Raw genomic sequence first — 9,871 nt, forward strand, 5'->3', positions numbered from 1 at the left:
TTACTTTCTTTTTTAAAATTGTTTAAATGTTTTTATTTTTTTGAAGAAGAGAGACAGAGCATGAGTCAGGGAGGAGCAGAGAGAGAGGGAGACATAGAATTTGAAGCAGGCTCCGGGCTCTAAGCTGTCAGCACAGAGCCCGATGCAGGGCTCAAACTCACAAACTGTGAGATCATCACCTGAGCTGAAGTCGGACAGTTAACTGACTGAGGCACCAGGCACCCCATCTATCGCCTTACTTTCAATCTGAAGGTGTCTTTAGGTCTAAAGTTGGTCTCTTGTAAACAGCATATAGATGAATCTTGTTTTCTTATCCATTCTGTTACCCTATGTCTTTTGATTAGAGCATTGAGTCCATTGACATTTAGAGTGAGTACTGAAAGATACAAATTTATTGCCATTATGATGCTTGTAGAGTTGGAATTTCTTGTGGTGTTCTCTGGTCCTTTCTTATCTTTGTTGCTTTTGGTAGTTCTTTTTCTTTCTTTTCTTTTCTTTCTTTCTTTCTTGCTTTCTTTCTTTCTTTCTTTCTTTCTTTCTTTCTTTCTTTCGATTTTCATCTTTTCTCCCCTCAGAGAGTCCCCCTTAAAATTTCTTGCAGGGCTGGTTTAGTGGTCAGAAACTCCTTTAATTTTTGTCTGGGAAACTTTTTATCTCTCCTTCTATTTTGAATGACAGCCTTGCTGGATAAAGAATTCTTGGCTGCATATTTTTCTGAATCAGCACATTGAGTATATCCTGCCACTCCTTTCTGGCCTGCCAAGTTTCTGTGGATAGGTCTGCTGCAAACCTGATCTGTCTTCCCTTGTAGGTTAAGGACTTTTTTACCCTTGCTGCTTTCATGATTCTCTCCTTGCCTGAGTATTTTGTGAATTTGACTACAATACGCCTTGTTGATGGTTGGTTTTTGTTGAATCTAATGGGGGTCCTCTGTGCTTCCTGGATTTTGATGTCTGTATCTTTCCCCAGGTTAGGAAAGTTTTCTGCTATGATTTGCTCACATAACCCTTCTACCCCTACTTCTCTCTCTCTTCCTCTTCTGAGAACCCTATGATTCTGATGTTTCTTTTTAATGAGTCACTGATTTCTCTAATTCTTAAATCGTGCTTTTTGGCCTTAATCTCCCTCTTTTTTTCTGCTTCATTATCCTCCATAAGTTTGTCCTCTATTATTGCTGATTCTCTGTTCTGCCTCATCCATCCTTGCAGCTGCAGCATCCATCCGTGATTGCAGCTCAGTTATAGCATTTTTTATTTCATCCTGACTAGCTTTTACTTCTTTTATCTCCCATAGTTGAAAGTCTTTGAGTCTTCACATTGAGAGAGATATACTAAGAGTTAAGAAATAAAAAAAGACACACAAACCTTTGGTTTCAACTCTGATATTTAAAGAGCTTGCAGGTTGTCACTCCCATCCTAAAATCCCCTAAAAATCAATGGCTTTCCTTGAAGCCATCAGAGAACTGAAGTCCCAAGGCAAAATGTCACCCTGAAATCTAGACAGGTAGACACATGCAGAGTCACAGCTGCTCACAGCCGCTCCAAGTGAGCAGAAGCTGGCAGAGCCATAAGCTGGTAAATTTGCTAACTGCTGGAGGCTATGTTTAGAGAAGCATCAGAGTAAACCAGAGGGTTCAGCAGTGGGGCTGCCACACTTTCATGGGCTTTCTGTCCCACAACTTCACCAGGTTCTCGTGAAGAACATCCAGGAAAGATCCACTTAGACCTGGCAAGGGTAGGGCAACAGTAACTATTGTGGAAATATGTTCAGTATCTTCTTCGTAACAAAGGCTTACTCTCTGAAATCTAATCCCAACAGAAGGAAGGGAATTCTTCTCCACGCTATCCATCTCTAGCCTTCCTGTCCCATTTAAGGCTGGAGGGCAGGGAACAGTTTTTGAAGGTTATTGTTTCAGGGGCGCCTGGGTGGCTCAGTCAGTTAAGTGTCCAACTCTTGATTCCAGCTCAGGTTATGATCTCATGGTTCATGAGATCCGTGAAATCTCTCTCTCTCAAAATAAATGAATGAACATTTAAAAACAAATTTTTTTTAAAAATGAAATCTTGCCATTTGCAACTACGTGGATGGAACTGGAGGGTATTATGCTAAGTGAAATTAGTTAGTCAGATAAAGACAAAAATCATATGACTTCACTCATATGAGGACTTTAAGAGACAAAACAGATTGACATAAGGGAAGGGAAACAAAAAAATATATAAAAACATGGAGGGGGACAAAACAGAAGAGACTCATAAATATGGAGAACAAACAGAGGGTTACTGGAGAGACTGTGGGAGGGGGGATGGGCTAAATGAGTAAGGGGCACTAAGGAATCTACTCCTGAAATCATTGTTGCACTATATGCTAATTTGATGTAAATTTCAATAAATAAATAAATAAATAAATAAATAAATATAACAAGTTAATAAAAAAAATAAATAAATAAAGCATCATGTCACAGTGGGAGAGGAATGGTGGGAGATCCGAGGAGTAAGAACAAGGTTAACAGGAATGATGTAAAACAGAAATTTCTTGACACTGTGCTTATAATGTGCCAAATAAACACATGATTATGGAAAAAACAAAACAAAAAAACAAACAAACAAAAAATAAATAAAAACAAAATTTTTAAGAAGTTATTGTTTCAAGGAATAGAGGAGAAACTCAGCCAAGAAAGGAAACAGAAGGCAGGAGGAGGGGTAGTTATACCACTGAAGAAACACTTGTGAAAATCGCAGCCCAGGGACACAGACCCACTAAAAGACTGAGATTTAATCATGAGATTTTAGAATGCTTTCCCTCCACACTTTATCGCCACACCAACAGGATTCCAGCATAACATCAATAGATTATAGCTAAAAAAGCTACAAGACACAGACTCTCCACTGAGGCAGAGTTCTTAAGGAATCTCAAAGTCTTCAAAGAAGGGAGACAAAAATAAGGACACCAGAGGAAGTGAAGCCCCGAAACCTACAACAAACATTAAACAAAGCTCATCTGCTAGCCAGAATAACACAAGTCCTCACACTAAAGGTCTACTTACCTCAGTTTCTATTACCAGATACCTGTTCAACTTTGAACAACAACAACGACAAAACTATGACGTAAGCCAATAAAAGAGAAAATACACCTAAAGAAAAAAGGAATAAGAACCACACTCAGCTATGAAACAGATGTTGGTATTATCACACAGATAGTTTAAAATAACTATGATTAATATGTAAGGACTCCCCTTCAGAGTTTTGTCAAAGGCAAATGGTTTTATTTTTTATGTTTTTCGTTTTGTTTTGTTTTGTTTTTTAGTAATCTCTAACCCAACATGGGGCTCGAACTCACAGCCCTGAGATCAAGAGTAACATGCTCTTCCAACTGAGCCAGCTAGGCACCCCCAAGCAGATGGTTTGAAAGACATTTAAAAAAATCCACTCAGTATATCACAATTGAGAATTTTATTAATAAATTTTTAGGAGTAAAATTATTAAATTTTATTAAAAATTTCTTTCAAAGAAAGAAGTGAAAAAAAGTATTTGCAAGAAATAAATAAGAGAAAAACCTGCTTCAAACTCTGTGTCTCCCTCTCTCTCTGCCCCTCCCCCACTCTCTCTCTCTCTCTCTCTCTCAAAAATAAATAAATGTTCAAAAACAATTTTTTTAAGAAATAAATAAGAGAAAAAGGATTACTGTCCAAATTACATAAAGGATTTTTACAAGGTCATAAAAAATAGAGGAAAATGGGCAAATACATAAACAAGGCAATCCATTATCATATCATATATGAAACATCACAGTTAATCAATAATTCACTGGTAAATAGTAGACCAGCCATGGCAGGTATTCAACAATAGGAAATAGGAAGTCACTGTATCAGCAGGGGCCTCCTGTGTCACAGGATCCTGGACTCTTCCCTATTGATGGCTAGCAGCCAAGAAAGTGGAAGAAACACTAACTGATTAACATTTTATACAAATTACTGAAAACAAACTTGAGATCTAGAAAAGAAGCATGAAGGCTGGAACAAAGAAGAGAAAATGAAACTGTGGTAGGCTACAACGATAAGACAGAAAAGACAAATTTAAGAAATATTAACAATTTAAAAGAAACAAGAATGGGATAACTAACTAGAAGGACAGGAGAACTGAGACAGAAAGTGGTTTAGGACTTCTATCACATGGATGACTGGCTAAACAGTGTTAATATGTGACAGAGAATAAAGAAACACAAGTACTTTATGGATCTGTTATTTCTGGATGCTCTTGAACAAGTCACACACAGGGGACTAGCAGAGAGGTACGCTGGAAAGACAGACTCCCACAGGTGCCCATCAGCTATGAACACAGAGAAGATGAATCTGTGAGGGCAACGAGAATAACAAGAAGCAGAGAGATGGGACATGCTCCTGAGGATGATAATGTTTAAGGGCAAAAGGGTGGAAGAAAGCACCACAAAATACAAAATACAGACAAAGGCACATCCAGTGGGATGGTGTCAGAGAAACCAACAAGAAACTCTCAGGAGAGAACAGTCAACAGTGTCCATGAGACAGCAGGTACTGGTAATAGCCATCATTTTATTGTAATTAGATCACTGTAACCTTTACAAAAAGACGTTAAGACAACTGGAAAGGAAGAAGCAAGAATGGTCTGAAATGTAAAATAGAATTATGGACACAAGAGCCAGAGAGTATAACCCTGAACTATCTGTGCCACCACTAAATACGGCCTAACGGGGGGAAAAATCATTTACTGGAATAATCAGTAAAGAACATACACTTGATTCCTTCTTCCAAATACTCTACATCTTATCCTTGGATCATACAGGAACATCAGAAAATGGTCTAGAGCACTGCTGTCCAGTTTGGTAGCCACAAGCCACATGTGGCAACTAAGCACTTAAAAGTGTTGATATGTGAGTCGATACTACCCAAAGCAATCTACATATTCAATGCAATCCCTATCAAAATAACACCAGCATTCTTCACAGAGCTAAACCAAAGAATCCTAAAATTTGTATGGAGCCAGAAAAGACCCCGAATAGCCAAAGCAAGCCTGAAAAAGAAACCCAAAGCTGGAGGGATCACAATCTCAGACTTCAAGCTGTATTACAAAGCTGTAATCATCAAGACAGTATGGTACTGGCACAGAAACAGACACATAGACCAATGGAACAGAATAGAAAACCCAGAAATGGACCCACAAACATATGGCCAACTAATCTTTCACAAAGCAGGAAAGAATAGCCAATGGAATAAAGACAGTCTCTTCAGCAAGTGGTGCTGGGAAAACTGGACAGCGACATGCAGAAGAATGAACCTGGACCACTTTCTTATGCCATACATAAAAATAAACTCAAAGTGTATTAAAGACCTAAATATAAGACAGGAAGCAACCAAAATCCTAGAGGACAAAACAGGCAACAACCTCTTTGACCTCAATAGCAGCAACTTCTTACCTGACATGTCTCTGGAGGCAAGGGAAACAAAAGCAAAAATGAACTATTGGGACCTCATCAAGATAAAAAAAAAAAAAAAAAAAAAAACTTCTGTACAGTGAAGGAAACAATCAGTAAAACTAAAAGGCAACCAATGGAATTGGAAAAGATATTTGCAAATGACATATCAGATAAAAGGTTAATATCCAAAATCTATAAAGAACTTTTCAAACTCAACACCCCCAAAAACCAGTGAAGAAATGGGCAAAAGACATGAATAGACACTTTTCCAAAGAAGACATCCAGATGGCTAACAGACACATGAAAAGATGCTCAACATCACTATCATCAGGGAAATACAGATCAAAACCACAATGGATACGACCTCACATCTGTCAGAATGGCTAAAATTAACAACTCAGGCAACAATAGATGTTGGCAAGGATGCAGAAAAAAAGGAACTCTTTTGCACTACTGGTAGGAATGCAAACTGGTGCAGCCACTCTGGATAACAGTATAGAGGTTCCTCAAAAAATTAAAAAATAGAACTACCCTATGACCCAACAATTGCACTACTAGGTATTTATGCAAAGAATACAGGAGTGCTGTTTTGAATGGGCACATTCACCCCAATGTTTATAGCAGCATTATCAACAATAGCCAAAGTATGGAAAGAGCCCACATGTCCATCAACCAATGAGTGGATAAAGAAGATGTGGCGCACACACACACACACACACACACACACACACAATGGAATATTACTTGGTGGTCAAAAAGAATGAAATTTTGCCATTTGCAACAACGTGGATGGAACTAGAATGTATTATACTAAGCAAAATAAGTTAGAGAACGACAAACATCATATAACTTCACTCATATGTGGAATTTAAGATTCAAAACAGATGAACATAAGGGAAGAGAAGCAAAAATAATATAAAAACAGAGAGGGAGATAAACCATAAGAGATTCTTAAATACAGAGAACAAACTGAGGGTTGCTGGAGAGTGTGAGGGGGGTGGCTAAATGGGCAAGGGGCATTAGGAGGGCACTTGTTGGGATGAGCACTGGGTGTTACATGTAAGTGATGAATCACTAAATTCTATTCCTGAAATCATTATTACACTATATGTTAACTAACTTGGATTTAAATGAAAAAAAAATAGCTAATTAGAAAATAACAAGAACTAGCTAATTAGTAATTTTGCTAAGTCCAAATTAGAGTTATCATTGGGATATTAAAAAAAAAAGACCAAAAAAGATGTTGATTTGTTCACAGGAACTACATTTTAATTGCTTTAAATGAACTATCTACATGTGGCTAGTGGTTACTATACTGTACAGCATCCAGTACCAGACACGATATTCTGATTTTCTGAAAATCTATATCCACTGAGTTCTCCCTTAGCTCTAGAGTCCTCTGTTCCCATTGAAGAACTGCTCAGTGAAAGAGGCTGCATTTCTTCTAGGGAAGTTGTTAGAAGGTTGTACACTTCATCATCCATACAGAGTGCAAGAAAGGAACTTCTTTTAAGTTTACTTATTTTTTTTTAATTATTTTTTTTTTAACGTTTATTTATTTTTTTGGGACAGAGAGAGACAGAGCATGAACGGGGGAGGGGCAGAGAGAGAGGGAGACACAGAATCAGAAACAGGCTCCAGGCTCTGAGCCATCAGCCCAGAGCCCGACGCGGGGCTCGAACTCACGGACCGGGAGATCGTGACCTGGCTGAAGTCGGACGCTTAACCGACTGCGCCACCCAGGCGCTGAAAGGAACTTCTTTTAGACTTTAATGCTAGCAAGTCTTCATGCTCCATAAATAATCAATATGGTTTCTGTTTATGGAAAATGTAAATCATGTAACAGATTCTGCATGACTATCAGAAAGATTAGGAACAAATGCAGCTTATCTTTGATAACTCTAAGATCATAAGATCTGTCCATATCTATATATTACATCCTTCTGTTCTTGATCTGCTACTGTATATTTTCCCTATTGTTGATTTGTAATTTCGATATTTCCATTCTAATCTACTAACTCTTAAAAGCCTCACACAAGGCATTAGAAATAAACTGGGAATGGGGCACCTGGGTGGTGCAGTCGGTTAAGCGTCCGACTTCAGCCAGGTCACGATCTCGCGCTCCGTGAGTTTGAGCCCTGCGTCAGGCTCTGGGCTGATGGCTCAGAGCCTGGAGCCTGTTTCCGATTCTGTGTCTCCCTCTCTCTCTGCCCCTCCCCCATTCATGCTCTGTCTCTCTCTGTCCCAAAAATAAATAAAAAACGTTGAAAAAAAAATTTTTTTTTTAAAGAAATAAACTGGGAATAAATAAACAACTCACCTGGGATCTGTTCATTTTCTGGTTTGGAAAAGTGTAGAGAAGTGTAAAGGTAGAGCTGGGAAGAAGGAAGCAAGAATAAAGTCAGGAAAATATGGCCTGCCTTGCAGTTCCTGGATTCACCTTTCTATTTATTTCTTTTTAATGTTTACTTATTTTTGAAAGAGCGCACATGAGTGGGGGAGGGGCAGAGAGAGAAGGAGAATCCGAAGCAGGCTCCAGGCTCTGAGCTGTTAGCACAGAACCCTATCTGGGGCTCGAACTCACAAGCCATGAGATCATGACCAGAGCCTAAGTCTGCCGCTTAACCAAATGAGCCACCCAGGTGGCCCTGGATTCACCTTTCTAAAATGCACCACAAAAGAGGCAATCTAAACAACATGGAAACCTATCAGTGACTAGATCATATTCAGCTTTGACATGTAGTTTTTGAGTAGGTGAAAGTAAACATACACATCCCATTGATTATATTGATAATTTGCCTATGATTTAAGCACACAAAAAAACTTAAAATACAACCAATTCATACATTCAGAATACTAATATAGGAGTGTGTTCTTTAAACTCCTGTGGTTAGAAATACTAAGATTGCATTATCTATTTTCCTACCAACTTGATCCTAGAAGTACTGTTGAACAATTCACAGAAACTCTGAAAAAAAGAATCAGTATTCTAATAAGTTTTTTTTTAATTGTCCAAATTAGTTGCAATTTCATAACCTTTTGATAAGAAACTTGTTTTAGCTGTGCAAAGGAGGCATCTTGGGAATCAAGAAACTAAGAAACTCTCATGTCTTGATCACTAACACAGGAGTGATCTGAAACAATTCATTTACTTTCTCAGGCTCTATGTTTCCTTTCAAATGGGGCAGAAATAGATAATCTCGAATGCCCTTCTTGTACTACTATTATGTGATTCTAAGTTCAGAATAAAAAAATAAAAATACCTAGATACTAAAAATACATGGATATACATCATATTCAGGCTTAGGGTTTGGGAAAAGGAGAACAAAAGAAATGTGGGCTGTGTAAGGAGTTAAATAAAACTTCCTTGCTGGTGACCATTCTCCCATGCTAATCATCCATAAGGAGGTGATGTTTCCATGAAGCTTGCCCCACTCATCACTTAAGACAGCACACCTCTCCAGTGAAACCTGGTCTCTGAAATCACAGAGCTGTGATGGTTTCAGTTGTGACACCTGAAGTTATGTTTATTTAGAGCAGGGAGATCAAAAATTGCTTCTGGCCTTGGATATCTAGAGTCTGTTCCTTTGGGGGGTCTCCTTCACTTCTGTTCTGAAGCTCTGGTGAGAGGTCTGAGGAGGGTCTCAGGGTGTTTTCTTTGGATGTTTTTGTGCAGTTCCTTCCCTTTTATCTTCCTAGAATTGCTTTGTTGCGAGGGAAATGGAACTGGGGCCCAGAGGACAAAAATCATTCAATTTGAATTTTCGTACGAGACCCCCAATCTGACTCTCTGGACGGTTGCTCCCCAGACTAGACCTTCTACAGGCTCAAATCAGGACCGCTGGGCGCACAAAACTGAGAAAGATGGGAGGGGCCCATATCCTGGATTATGGACTCTGACCTCAGAGTCCTTCCTGAGAGCCAGGAGGGCACCTGTGCCACTTAGGGACCGTGAAAGAACCCAATGGTGGTTTCCAGGTAGAGTGGCCTATTAATAACAGGAAGTTCGGACAACGGATCCGACCTTAAACCCAACCCCCTCACCTGCCGGCTGAGTGAACTTGGGTAAATAATTCACCTCTCCAAGACTGGTTCTCATTTGCTAAAACAAACGTTTGTGAAAATTCAAAGAAATAACAAACGAAAACAGCTGCTTTATCATTAACCACCACACACTAGGCTCAAAGCTTCACATATGCCTTCGCTCAGCGGAGAGAAGCCCGCTAAAGAGCCGGGCCTCCCCCAGGGGGCGCTGCTGGGAGCCGACCTGGGCCGCTTTCGCAGGCTAGATGCACAAGGCTGCAACCCTCAGAGGACGTGGCCAGGCGGCCGGCTACACGGCTCCAGCGTCTGGACGCCGGGCCCCGCTCTCCCCGCGTTGGGATCGGGAGCCGATCCAACACGCACGGTCTCCGCCCACCAC

The 9,871-nt window shown here is 39.7% G+C and overlaps 1 long non-coding RNA gene across 1 annotated transcript in view; it reads right to left on the bottom strand.

The window, feature by feature from the left end:
* The window catches only part of LOC121036960 (uncharacterized), a 61,017-nt gene extending 53,088 nt beyond the window's left edge, over nt 1-7,929 (bottom strand). Inside the window, exon 1 of the long non-coding RNA XR_005793546.1 lies at nt 7,769-7,929. This is a non-coding gene — a long non-coding RNA (uncharacterized LOC121036960). The remainder of the gene's footprint in view (nt 1-7,768) is intronic.
* Between the last annotated feature and the right edge of the window lie 1,942 nt (nt 7,930-9,871).

The sequence above is a fragment of the Herpailurus yagouaroundi genome, unplaced genomic scaffold (assembly GCF_014898765.1).
Source record: "Herpailurus yagouaroundi ecotype Mexico unplaced genomic scaffold, PumYag 163, whole genome shotgun sequence".
Classification (NCBI taxonomy): Eukaryota; Metazoa; Chordata; class Mammalia; order Carnivora; family Felidae; genus Herpailurus; species Herpailurus yagouaroundi.